The sequence below is a fragment of the Lactuca serriola genome, chromosome 6 (genome assembly GCF_051521515.1).
Source record: "Lactuca serriola cultivar US96UC23 chromosome 6, Lser_US96UC23_V15, whole genome shotgun sequence".
NCBI lineage: Eukaryota > Viridiplantae > Streptophyta > Magnoliopsida > Asterales > Asteraceae > Lactuca > Lactuca serriola.
In genome coordinates, this window is record NC_136413.1 from 158,834,871 (window position 1) to 158,849,056 (window position 14,186).

General features: G+C 38.0%; 1 long non-coding RNA gene across 1 annotated transcript; it reads left to right on the plus strand.

The window, feature by feature from the left end:
• The first annotated feature begins 4,295 nt into the window (after positions 1–4,295).
• On the plus strand, positions 4,296–4,828 carry LOC145056556 (uncharacterized). Its single transcript, XR_013685827.1, has 4 exons — positions 4,296–4,328; positions 4,408–4,525; positions 4,615–4,642; positions 4,739–4,828. It is a non-coding gene; the product is annotated as an uncharacterized LOC145056556 (long non-coding RNA).
• Positions 4,829–14,186: the final 9,358 nt, after the last annotated feature.

A 14,186-nucleotide genomic window follows, 5' to 3' on the forward strand; every position in this document is an offset into this window, starting at 1 on the left:
TTGAGCTAGATTCATGACACCTTCCATGTGTCTCAGATGAGGAAGTGTATAGCTGACGAGTCGTCAGTGGTGTCGTTGGAGGATATCTAGGTGGACTCGAGTCTGAATTATGTTGAGAGACCGATCGCGATCTTGGACCGGAAGATCATGGTTCTGAGGAACAAGTAGGTGCCTCTGGTTTAGGTCCAGTGGCAACACCAGAGGGGGTCTGAGCTGACTTGGGAGCTAGAGTCAGAGATGCGGGAGCAGCATCCGAAGTTGTTTTCAGCATGAGACTTCGAGGGCGAAGTCTGGTTCTAGTGGGGGAGAATTGTAACATCCCGAAATTCAGGTAAAGCTATTTGACCATTCTCTTTTATCAAGTTGTCAAGATTTGCCCTTGAGTGAAATTGTAGCAAATGTGTATGCTGGGCGTACTGGGGAGTACGGTGCGCGTACTAATGCGCTTAATTTGGACGTGGACTCGCCTAGGTACGTTGGGCGTACCCAGGGTTACACTGGGCTTAGCGGGCCCAGGTGCAAACCCCAATATTTTTCTTGTGCACTATATAAGGAATGCTAAGGATTTATCCTCAGCTACCATATCAGAGAGTGAAACCCTAAGAGAGCATTTCATTCGTCCTTAAGCTTATGTGTGAGTGTTTTGAGCTAAAAGTCCCTTGGTGTGTTAGTGAAGAAGAAGGAGAGGAGCTTGTGGAGGCTAGGCTTGAAGTGCGAGTTTGGATCTGAGTTTTTCAGAGGGAAGAGCTTCATCTAAAGGTATAAAGCTCAAAACTTTCATCTGTATTTTGGTTTTGTGTTGCATGGACCATTTCTAGGGTTAAAAGTTCCAAAGGTGGAGACTTTATGAGTGTAAAGGACTCCATGGACCTAGATCTGTCCCATTTCAGTGATATTTGTGTTGTAGATCCATAAAAATCCCAACTTGGTCGTTTGTATGGGGTCATGCTTGAGTTATGAGCTTTTCTAGGGATGGAAATGGAATGTTAGTGGTGTTGGTGACTTGTTCAGCCATGCAAAGGCTTAGAAATGGTCAGATCTGAAAGTGGGACGTATGTCTTAACTGTTTAAGACCCCAAGAGCTAAGGAGTCTGAAACTGGGAGTTACGCGGGGCATAATCCCAGTACGCGCGGCGTAGGGGGTCACGTTCCCCGTTTCTGTGAGGTCGCCGGGTATGCCTAACGTACAGGTTTGGTACGTACAGCGTAACCCGGAGAGTTGACTTTTGTTGACTTTTAGGGTTTGGTCAACTTTAGGATCCTCGAGCCATGAGAGAGGTAAAATGGTCTTTTACCCTTCTGAGAGTGCTAAGAGAGGGAATAGTCTAGCCTTGAGAGTTGTATTAATTAGAGTGCTTATTCCATGTGCTTAAGAGGAGGCTAGACCAGATTTTACCGAGTTCAAGATTACCGAGTTACCCGAGGTGAGCCTTCTCACTATACTTTACCAGAGAGTGGTAATTAGAGTTATGTGACAGAGTATCTTATATCCTTGTTGCATGATGTGATTTCTATGTGATTGTGCTATGTATGATTCAGAGTTTACAGAGTTAGGAACGAAAGATCCAACAAAGTTAGGACCAGAGTGTCCACAGAGATATGGGACTAGAGGGTCCCACTGAGACACACTGACCAGAGGGTCATACAGTGTTATAGCCTCGAGTGGCTAAAATGTGTTGTATGTGGTATTTTAGGGAACTTACTAAGCATTTATGCTTACAGTGTTGTGTTATGTGTTTCAGGTACTAGTGAGGATCGTAGGAAGGCGCCGACATGATCAGTACACACATGAGGAGTTTTTATACATTACGATCTTGGGTTGTGTTTCTATGGATTGATATGTGATACAACGACATTTTTATAATATTTATGAATGAAATTGTGTTTTTAAAATGTGAAAAATTATTTGAAAATTTGGGTGTTACAAGAACATAGTCATACTTATTGTCCAGCAATTTGTTTCTTGATCTCTGATTCGTCTGACATAGAACTTAATTGAACACATCAATTCAGTCCTGACCGGGCCTGGCACATAAGTCAAACAAAATTGTCAAGGGGCCCAGATATCGTTTTTACCCTCTTAGGATAAAAGGAACAGCTAAACTTTGACTTATATGCATTTACGATTCACTTATCAAATCTAGCACAACGATGCGTTTCATATATAACATCAAGTTACTGATGCGTTTATGCATTATCAATGGACAACCAACTCGCAAATGATAAACCATATATCTAGGTTTAAGACCATATGATATTATCATCTTGCGATCACATGAGATAAATTCCATGAAGTGATGCTAGCAAGCGCGGGTTTAATCCAATAATCAAATCATATTCATAAGCACCCGTGAACGTTCACTACTAGAAAAAAGACCTTTAATGACGCGCTTTTTACGACACGCGATAATTAACGATACGCAAAAGGACGTGCCCTTAAAATAGTGTCATCTCTCCAAAAAATTTAAGGATTTACGTCACGCTTTATTGCGTGCCCTTAATTTAGTGTCTCAAGAAAAAAAACTAAAAACACAGAGGGCGCTTTATCTTAAACGCGTGTCATCTGTACCTGTCGCTTTATAATTTTAATGAAACGCGCTTTTAGTAGACAAGGGGGAAATGAAATCCCCAAAATTTTGAAAACCCGCCTTTTTTTTCTATCTTCTATCTATCTTTCATCTTCAACCTAACAAGAACGAGCATTGCACTCTTGATTTCCCTAACTCTTTCTCATTTTCTGATTCAAACTTGAAAGAATCGAAAAAAAAATCTATCAATTTTGAAGCCTAAAAAAAATCTAACAAGGACGAGTATCCATCGATCCGACTTCCAAAAATAGAGGGCATCGATTCCACGTCTTCCTGGGTTGGGAGGAAGGAAAAACTGTTGGTCCCGTGTTGGTTTTGTGATGTTCAATCGAAGAAAAGGAAATCAGAATCGACGAAAAAGAGACCGGCTGGCCAGGTGCGTTCGTCGGCCCTCCATTGTTTCATATTTTCTTTTTGTCTTTCTCTATTAATAACTTCGGTTATCTCACCCCTGCTACTCCAAACCAAAATCGATTTATCCTCTTTAGTTCAACAGGGAAACAACAACATCGTCGGATCATTGGTGGTATATCTACTTATGGACTTAGTTTAATCCCTTCGCTCATTGTCAATGTTTCCTCCACCGTCTCTCCCTGTTTGCTCTACCTTCGAAAAAAAAGGAGGGCAGCCGTCGTGACGGTGCCGACCACCAGAAAGTGCAAACGAACTCGATTAGGGCATAATGCAATCATTCATGATGCCAAAGGTAATTAATTAATTTTTTTGCAGTTTTTAGTTCACCTCTTTTACATGGATTACTTGCAGGTAAAATCGTCTTCTCACATCATGTTTATACGGACTCGGAACCATCAATTCGTTTGTGAGGTATAATTACCCTTTCTGAAGCATTTGTTTAAATGTAAAATCTGCTCTTTTGTGATGAAATACATACGTATTACTTCTTTTTTGTACCTTTTTGTCTACAGATGATGTTCTTTAACCATTTTTTACATTCTCTGTTACTTGAGCCGTAGAATATCAGTGAGTTATGATACCTGAATTTGTTAGTGTGTTTATTTTTGTTAGGTTGAAAGTAGTGATCTTATTGCATATGGTCTGATACCTGAATTTGTTGGAAGGTTTCCAATTCTTGACAACTTATTAGCTCTTACAAAGCCTCAACCTGTCCCGGTACCTTTTCATTAACTGTAGGCATTAATTAACTACTTTTGGTAGGTGTGTTTCTTTTTGTTCTCAATAAGTCCTATATACTATGGGTAAAGTAATGTGGATGAATAAGAAATAATGTTTTGTAGGTGCTACCTCAACCAAAGAATGCATTAGGGAAACGGTACAACAAGTTATTTCAGATGAATCAACTAAGTATTCTTTCATCTCAATAGTCAACAGATTTACTAATGAAAAATGTTAGTTGTAATTGTTTATTATTTTTTTCAGGTTAACCTACACTATACAGAAAGTGCTTTGAGATTAATTGCAAGAAAAGCCATAACTAAGAACACTGGGGCCGTGGTCTGAGGGCGTTATTGGAAAACATATTGATGGATGCCAAGTATGAGGTTTGTGTCTAAAGATTACTACTGTATTATTTTTTTTCTTTTTATAATGAAATGATAGAAATAGAATGATAATTTATAAATGTAATGCAGATTCCTAATGAAAGAACAGGTAAAGATATAATAGATGGTGTGGTTGTTGATGAGGAGGCAGTTGGGAGTGGCGCTAAAATCCTCCATGGTGAAGCTGCTCTTGCCCATTATCTATCACAACACTTAATAGGTAACTTAAAAGTTTCCATCCTATTTTTTATTTTTGATTAATTAATTAATTTTTGATTAATCTATCACAACACTTACAGGTAACTTGGAAGGAATATTTGCCCCTGGTTGGATAGGATATGGGAATGCTTATGCACCCAAAGAAGCAGATGATCAAGCTATGTCTGGTTATTGAACTGCTGCACGCTTATTTCCTGGGTAATTTATCTTTTTTCTTTTATTTAAATTAAAAAATGATAATATTATCAAAGTGTAATATGATTAAATTATTTGTTTTTAATCTTTAGGTGTCACTTACCTAAACTCGCTGAGCAGGTAGTAATTGCTATAGCACATTCTTAAAAAAATGTCTAAAATACCCTTTTCTTTATTTGGTTTGATGTAATTTCATTTTTCTTTGGTTGTGTATAGTTTTTTTTGCAAGCAAATGCAATATGTCCTTCGGATCCACTTGTCATGAACAAATTCACTGGGCACACAAAAGATGTCATGGGTTTGATCAACTGGTACTGGCTCTTTAGTCTTTCTTTTTATATCTTTTTATGAAATCAGCTTATGATATAAGCTCTATTTTTCACATGGTCTAGGATCACTAATTGCTTAGGATGGTAACTGGGTTGTCTTTTCGCGCCCTCCTTTGATACACCATAAAGGCATGAAGATTCTCTCTCTCTCTCTCTCTCTCTCTCTCTCTCTCTCTCCAAATTCTAAAACAAACAACAACAGGTAAATAGATGCCAACATTTTGTTTAAAACTCTATGAACATTGAAAAAAAAAACAAGGTCGATAGTGCCTTTTTCATGAGATTGTCAAAAGTTGAATAAAATAAAAAAATAAACAAGGGTAATATTGTAATACGGAGGGTCTTAATACATAAAGTGACCAACCTCTCACTTAGCACGACAAGTCATTTTGATTTTATTAAGTAAAAAAGAAACAACCTTATCAATCTACATGCATTTAGTCATGTACTGCTGTCCCACAATTTGTCATCATAGAAGAAGACCCTGCTGTCCCACAAGGGTAATATTGTAATAGGGCTGCTTTATATGTCATCATAGAAGACCCTGCTGTCCCATAATTTGTAACAATTTGTATTATCATTATTTGATTTTAATAATAATTTGTTTTGTTTTATTGTTGAGGTTATAGACTAATAGTCTTACTTTTCATGTCATTATTATTTATTTCTTTTTTTGTTTGCAGTTTCTTGCAGAAACTTTGGATGTTGTTCAAGACATTGATTGGGTCATTTCTCTTGGAAATGCTTTTGCAAAGCAGTATGAGCTTTATACATATGATGATGAGCATTCTGCACTACTTCACAGGTATGAACTCATTATCATTATCATTACATTTTTTTAATTAAATTATCTTATTGAGAGTATTCTTCTCCTACAAATGTCTTGGTATACTTCTTCAGAAAGTTGATAACATGACTTATGTTCGTGATAAAATCGTCTGGATGTACAAACAAGCAAATAATCTAGATTTCAAGTATTCCAGCACCTTGATAATTATTACATTGCTATGTTTCACATTTAACCCTGTTTTCTAATATTGTTTTGGTTGAACATGTTATTCCTCAAATTTTAACAGATTCTTGAATTGTGACTCACCCCTGCAGCTTTCTGAATGCAGGCTTATTTTGGTGCTGGATTAAGTGGAGTTCTGGCTTGGTGTGTGCGAGTGGGAAGGAACCAACCCAATGCCCCCGGAGTTCTGGCACCTTCCATCTTTACTTCCTATGTATCCAGGTTAATCTACTTGTATTTATTCATGTCTCAAAGTGTGTATTCCAATATCAGGTATCATGATTTGTGTATTTATAAAATTTTGAAATAGGGTCTTGTTCAATGCTTTAGCTGTGTTTGCTCTAAGGGAGATCAACTTATCGAAATTAAGTTACTGTTTCACCCTTTTATTTAATATTTTTGTGATTGAATGAAAGTCTTAATGAAAGTAATTGACAACCCTTTCTCTGTAAATGATGTTGTGATTGTGGGAGAGGTGTTGTGTTTTTCTCTGTTGCTAGGTAACCTTCTCAACAACAACGTTCTACTTAAGCAGGTGAGTAATCAAGATTAAGGGAGACTTGTAATCATGTTTGACATTCCTTTCCAGTAAGAAACAGAGTTGTATGATTATTTGTTAGTTTTATAGGAATGTATAACCCATGTTAGCAATGTATTATTTTTGTTTAACATTTGAATGATTCTTTGTATGACATTACAATTTGTGCAATTTATTTTATTTTTTGAGTATGAAATTTTATTTTATATTATGCAATGGATTGTATTTTTTGTATATGGTATTTTATTTCTATTATGAGAAATTAAATGCAAATTTAATTTAAAAATTAATAAATATATAAATTTATTTTTTTTAAACATTTAAATTTACGATACGCAAAAATGTGTGTCATCTTCATTTATGACATGGCCTTTCTTGACAAGGGCTTTCTTGATACGCATTGCGTGTCATTAACACGCGCGTCGTAAGGTTACGACACGCAAATGCGTGTCATCTTCCTTTATGATAGGGCCTTCCTTGATACGCATTGCGTGTCGTAAATGAGCGTCGTAGATGCGCGTCGTCTATAGACGATGCGCAAAAGCGCGTCGTCTCTCTTTATGACAGGGCCTTCCTTGACACGCATTTGCGCATCGTTTGAGCCTTTTACGACGCGCAATGAGCGTCGTAAAAGGCTGTTTTGCTAGTAGTGGTTGCAAAAAACCTTTGCTATGTCTAAAACACTTTAGAGAATCTACAAACCAGTTCATTACAATCTTCTTTCATACCTACTCCCAAAGTATGAGCGACCGTGGAACGTTCGATTAATCTTATTATTCAGGAAACAATAGGTAAACAATTAACATAAGACAATAACTTTACTTATAAATAATACTCCTTTTTTATAATCATCAAATGTCAATTACATTTATCTATTACACGTTTTGAAGCTGTCTAATCTAAACTAATATCGTCCTTCAGCCTGATGCTCCTAGCATGCTGCAAGTGCTTAACCCTACTCAGTCCCTTCGTAAGGGGATAAGCTGGGTTATCCTTCGACGATACCCTCTTCACTATGAGGACTCCCTCTTTCGCCCGATGTCGAACAAAATGATATTTTCTGTCGATATGTCGATATCTACCATGATCCCTCAGTTCCTTGGTCAAGGCAACCACTCCTTCATTATCACAAAAAATTTCCATGGGCTCCTTTATGGCTAGCACAACTCCAAGGTTTCCGATGAAGTTCTTCAACCATATCGCCTCCTTTTACGCTTCACTCACTGCTATATACTATGATTCACATGTTGAATCAAGTACGGTCTCCTGATTGGAACTTTTCCATGTCACTGATCCTACATTCAAGGTAAAGACCTAGCCCAACTGCAAACGGTAGTTGTCACTGTCGGTTTGAAAACTGGCATCACTATACCCTCGCACCCTTAAGTCATCACTCAAACCAAGGACTAGAAACCGTTCCTTGGTCCTCCGAAGGTAATTAAGAATATTCCTGACTGTGGTCCAATGTGCTTTGCCGAGGTTCCCTTGATATCTACTGACCATGCTCAAAACGAAGGCCACATCAGGGCGAGTACAAGTCATAGCATACGGAATCGAGCCGACTACAGAAGCGTATGGTACTTGGCTCATTTCTGCTATCTCAACTTCGGTACTCGGGCATTCAATCTTACTCAATTTGGCTTTACTTTGGATTGGTAACGCCCCCTTCTTAGAATTATCCATACTAAAACGCTTTAGTACCTTTTCCAAGTAAGTATTCTGACTAAGTCTTATTAGTCTTTTACTTCTGTTTCTCACTATCCTTAATCCCAAAATATAGGCAGCCTCTCCGAGGTCCTTCATAGCGAAACACTTCCCCAGCCAGGACTTGACTTCCTGCAGCGTCAGGATGTCGTTTCCTATAAGTAGTATGTCGTCAACATACAATACAAGGAAGCTTACTATACTCCCACTGGCTTTGAAATATACACATGATTCATCCCCGCTTCACAGAAAACCAAACTCTTTAACTTTCTCATCGAAATAAAGATTCCATTTGCGAGACACTTGCTTCAATCCAAAAAGGGATTTTTCAAGCTGGTACACTCTATTTGGGTGTTTTCCATTGAAAAACCCTCTGGCTAATTCATGTCGACATCCACAGCCAACTTTCCATTAAGGAAAGTGGATTTGACATCCATCATCCATATTTCATAGTCATGAAATGCAACAATGGCCAACATCACCCTAGTAGACTTTATCTTCGCAACTGGTGAAAAGGTCTCATCATAGTCAACTCCGGGAGTTTGAGTAAAGCCCTGCGCAACCAATCATGCCTTATAAGTTTGCACATTCCCATCCATGTCAGTCTTCTTTTTGAAGATCCACTAGCACCCGACCGTCTTACGACCCGGCACATTATCAACCAAGCTCCAAACTTGGTTATCGTACATGGACTGAATCTCGCTGTCCATCGCCTCTGTAGACTCCAGGCCTGCCATGGCTCCCTTATAGCTGTTAGGTTCATCCAAATTTACCAGTGTAGTATCACTAATGAACGTATCCCTTCTGTAGTAATATGAAAACCATAAAACTTGGGTTGAACCCTAACTATTTTGGAACGTTTAAGAGGTAAGGATTTGTCAATCGGTTCAACTAGAATTTCCTCCTCGAGTTGCGCACCAGCATTAGAGGTTCCTTCATCGCTCGACTCTTGAATCTCTTCAAGATCGATTTTCCTCTCACTGTCCCCTTGGCTTATGAGTTCTCGTTCTCGGAAAACTCCTCTCCTCGCAATGAAAATAACATTTTCACTCAGTCTATAGAAGAGATATCCAAAGGACTTCTATGGGTAGCCGATGAAAATACATTGCTCACTACGAAGCTCAAGCTTGTTGTGAGTCTCTCGTCTTACAAAAGCCTCGTAACCCCAAACCTTGATATGTGCCAATGAGGGAGCTTTCCCTGTTTGGCAACCTTCTTCATAGGGACTAAGTTAAGGATATGGGAGGTAGTCTCTAATGCATACCCCCAAAATGAGATAGGTAGCGCAACATGACTCATCATGGAACGAACCATGCCTAGCAAGGTTCGATTACGCCTCTCAGCCACACCATTCAATTGCGGTGTCCTAGGTGTCGTCAATTCCGAAACGATTCCGCATTCCTTGAGGTAGTCGTGGAATTCAACACTTAGGTACTCTCCACCTCGATCGGATTGAAACATCTTGATTTTCCTGCCTAATTGATTCTCCACTTCTTGTTTAAACTCTTTGAAATTTTCAAAGGTTTCTTACTTGTGCTTGATTAAGTAGATATACCCATATCAGCTATAATCATCGGTGAAAGTCACATAGAAGTGTATCGCATCCCTTATGGTGGATATAAAGGGCCCACACACATCGGTGTGTATGAGATCCAATAAACCCTTACTCCTTTAACAAGTGCAAGTGAAGGGTGACTTGGTCATCTTTCCAAATAAACAAGACTCGCACACGTCATCGTCCCTAAGGTCGAATGACTCCAATACTCCATCCTTTTGGAGTTGGGCCATGCGTTTCTTGTTGACATGTCCAAGACGACAATGCCACAAGCATGCTTAATCCAAACCATTGGAAGAATTAGTACACAACACATCATTTCCTAAATTGTCTACAACCATCATAGTTTCATATATTCCATTACAAGGCAATGCTTGAAAATAGAAAACACCATTAAGATAAGCATTAATAGAACCCTTCTCATTATCAAATGAATATCTAAAACCTTGTCTATACAAACCATGAAAAGAAATGACGTTTCTTGCGATATCTAGAAAATAGCAACAATTATTTAAATATAATCCTAATCCATTACTAAGCACTCAAGAGTAAACTCCAATCTTGGTGACAAGCGACGATTTTCAGTTCCCCATGATCAAGTTTATCTTCCTATGCTCCACATCCTTATTTCTTCTTAGGCCCTGCAAATCAGAACAAATGTGAAAACCACATTCTATATCAAGTACCCAAGAAATAGCATGCGATGAATCATTAGATTTAATAGTGTAAATACCTGTGTAGGATGGCTTGATATTTCCATCCTTGATATCTTGCAGATATTTTGGGCACCTTTTTTTCCAATGCCCTTTTTCGTGGCATTGGTGGCACTCTGCCTCCTTGGGGTTGGAGTTGGGTTTAGCAGAACCATCCTTGGTTCCACTAGAAGAGGTGTCATCATAGGATTTTCCCTTATGGTGTCTCTTTGAGGGAGTCTTCCTCTTCTTACCCTTCCCTTTCCCAATTGCCAAAAGTGGGGAAGCAGCAGGAGTAGGAGTTGATGCAATAAAATTGTCTTTGAGGTTGCCCTCAGCAGTCCTCGGCAAGCCTTGAAGCTTGCTCAAAGTGACCTCCTCCTTGTTCATGTGGTAGGTCATGTAGAACTAGTTGTAGTAGGGAGGCAAGGAGTGAAGGATGATGTCAACTACCAGCTCTTCATAAAAGTTAACATTTAACTTTACAGGCGATCAACCTATCTCTGCATCTTTTGCAGATGAGCAGTAAGGCACTTCCGTAGCATCACGCTCATGGGCCTCAAAGGCCGCGATCTCTTCAGTAGAGGCAGTGTTGATGTTGATTTCCTTCAGCTTTTCATCGAGGACATACTCCTTGTCCTTGTAACGAGTGACCATTCGAATGTTTCGGATCCAATCATTGAAGTTGGACCCGTCAAAGATCCCTCTCCCACACAAGTTCATGAGTGAGAACGAGCCAGAGGAACCAGAAGCGTTGTTGTTCGCGTTCGACATATGAAATAGAAAAGATACAAGTTTGATTAGAAATAAATCCCCAATTAAACACCCAAATGAGAAATTAGGGCTAGGATCTAACAACATTATTTACAAATTAGAAGAGGGATGTCGTAATCTAACATGCAAATAATTCGAAGTTAAGTGAATGACGATTCACTAATTTTCCACCATGAAAATCAAATTGAAATTAAGTTTTAAATGTATTTAAAACTCCTAGATCTTTTGAGATTCATTGAACTTTTCAATGGCACGTTTAAATCTCGATATGCTCCTGAAGGTTATGACTGGGATGCCGAGGATCATATAGCGGGTGTGAATAACCATGCAAATGTACATGGTGCACTCAATGTTACAATCACCTATTCGACATGCCCAATTAGTGTGCCGATTAACCACACACGCTCCACTAACGTCTTATAAAGGGTACAAAGTGTAATTTCATGGAATAACATCAATTCACTTTTGCCTAAAGTAACTAAGATTGGGAATTTTTGAAAAAACATTTAGTTACTTTATAAATTCATTATACTTTTAATGTGGAAAAGGTTTCTCTATCCTACCCGTTCAACTAACGACCATCCACCAATCAAGGAAGCGGTGGGTGAGAGTGGACACCCATTAAACGACCATTTTATAGGTCATAACCTTATACCCCCTTATAGATTGGCTTCATGAATGAGGCCTACTAACGATAAGACTATCATTTCAATTATACATATATAATAATTATTGTTATAATATTATAATAGTATAGGATGAATTTTAAACTTGTAAAATTCTAGGGTTTGGAATTTAATAATTTCAAAATTAAACTTTTAATTAAAATTTTAAATTCCAAAACTCGAGGCAAGTTTTGAACTTTTCAAAACACATAGGATCAAATAAAAAATAATTTAAAATTAAACATTTAATTTAATGATTATCTAAATTTGACCTATTCCATTTTATTCACAAGATAATTCATCAATTAATTTAAATAATCAAGTTTTATCACATAAGGAATTCATTATTCAATTAATTGTCAATTATCTTTTGTTTTGGTAAGGATAATCACATAACAATAATAAAAATCAGATTTTATTAGTCAAAAATAGTTTTGGTAAATATCCTCTAGCAAAACAGTAAGAAATCTCGAGATATCCTCTGCCTGATAGCCTAACTCGCCGAGTTCCCAATGTGGACTTGTCGAGTTCATCCAACTCGTCGAGTTCACATTGGGACTCGATGAGTTCTTCAGTTAGAGGGCCGAAAAATGAATTTTTAAAGCATGAATGAAATACTAATCAGCAAACACAATAGAAACCAATCAAGGCTCTGATACCACTGATGGGTTTGAGCCAAAAGAACATCCTATGTGCTCATGCAAACCCTAAAGCCTAAATCTAGGTTTCTCTATTGTACATGCAATTCATCAAAGACTTATGAAACCTAGATCTAGCATACATATTTTGAAATTACCATATGAAAATAAATCTAGATGATTACCTCTTCAATAATGGGTTGAATCTTCATGTCTTGGAACTTAGAGTCACAAATGTCACTCCACTAATGGCTTACAAACACCACACAAGCAAGATGATGGTAGTGAAAAGAGGGAAGGAGGCACAATTTCGGCTATGAACTCTTATAGGGTTTCCAGTGACCAAAATCTGATGCCCTAGGGGTCTATATATACTTGTGCTGCTAGGGTTTCAGTTAAATCCCTAATGGACAACTTAGGCCTTAAGCAGTCAAAGGAACCTTCTGGAATAGGGCCTCTATGGCCAAAATTAGGATGGACACATCCCTAATTTCGTCCATGCATTATCCATAAGGCTTCTCAGCCCAATATTCAACTATCACACATTTGACAGTTTAAGTCCCCTTTATTTAATTAATGTCTTTTAGTCAAATAATTAATTCTTATCTAATATTAATTAAACTATATGATTTCTCCTTGAATATATTATTCATATAATATATATCAATAAACCATAATATGCTCTCTCTCTCTCTCTCTCTTTCCATAAATCACCCTATCAAGTTGCTCTGGTGAAGGTTGTTGGATTAGGTGTCTAAGCCCATAACTATTTCTGGTATGTACTTGACCCGGTTGGCATGGTCCATTTGGGTTGCATCTTCATCTCAACTGTTGGGTAGACAAAATGAGAAAAAGGACACTTACAATTTTTTAATATATTATACGTTCTAATATATTAATATGAAATCATATTATTTAATTAGTGTTGATCAAGAATTAATTTGGTACTAATTTTGTGATCAAAAGGAGACTAATTAAATAATTGGGGTTTGATTTGTAATCATTCATTGTTATATATAGTGGGCTTATGGTTCCTGATTCACTAGACTGGGCTATGACCCATCGGGTGCTCCGTGGATGCTCCATGGAAGTTAGAACCCATGGATCATGGGGAAATGAAAAGTCACACACATTAGGGTTTACATGGTGTATCCCTACATGTCGCACACTATATAAGAAGCTCCATAGCTATCAAAATCGGCCACTAATGCAAGACAAGGAGGGCTAGCCGATTTTGTGATCAAAGTGTTCTTCTCTCAAGTTATTCCAAGAGTTGTGGTGTTGTGCGAAACATTTGAGGCATCACACTTGAGGTGCTAGAATCACAAAGTCTTAAGGAATCCAAGAAACTACAAAGGTATGTCATTATACTAGTTTTTATATTACAAGTACCCCATGCCATGCTAGTTAGGATGTAAACCTTGGAAAATTCTTATTTCCATGAATATTAGAGAAAACATAGATCTAAGGTTTCTAGGAAAGCACGTACACCATAGGAGTGCTAGAATGCTCAAAACCCATCAAAGGCAACCCAAAAGGACCATGCACAACTGGGTCAAGTACATACCAAATATAGCTACGGGCTTAGACACTAATGCAACAATATTGCCATCTGAGGTGACGAGATATCCGATGACAATTGCCAGAAACTGCTCTGGAACCCTGGTTTTGTTGTTCTTATCGTAATTGGCGAGATCCATGTTATCAGCACCTGGAGTGGTTCGTACGTTCTGAACAGAACTTCTACTGCCATCCCA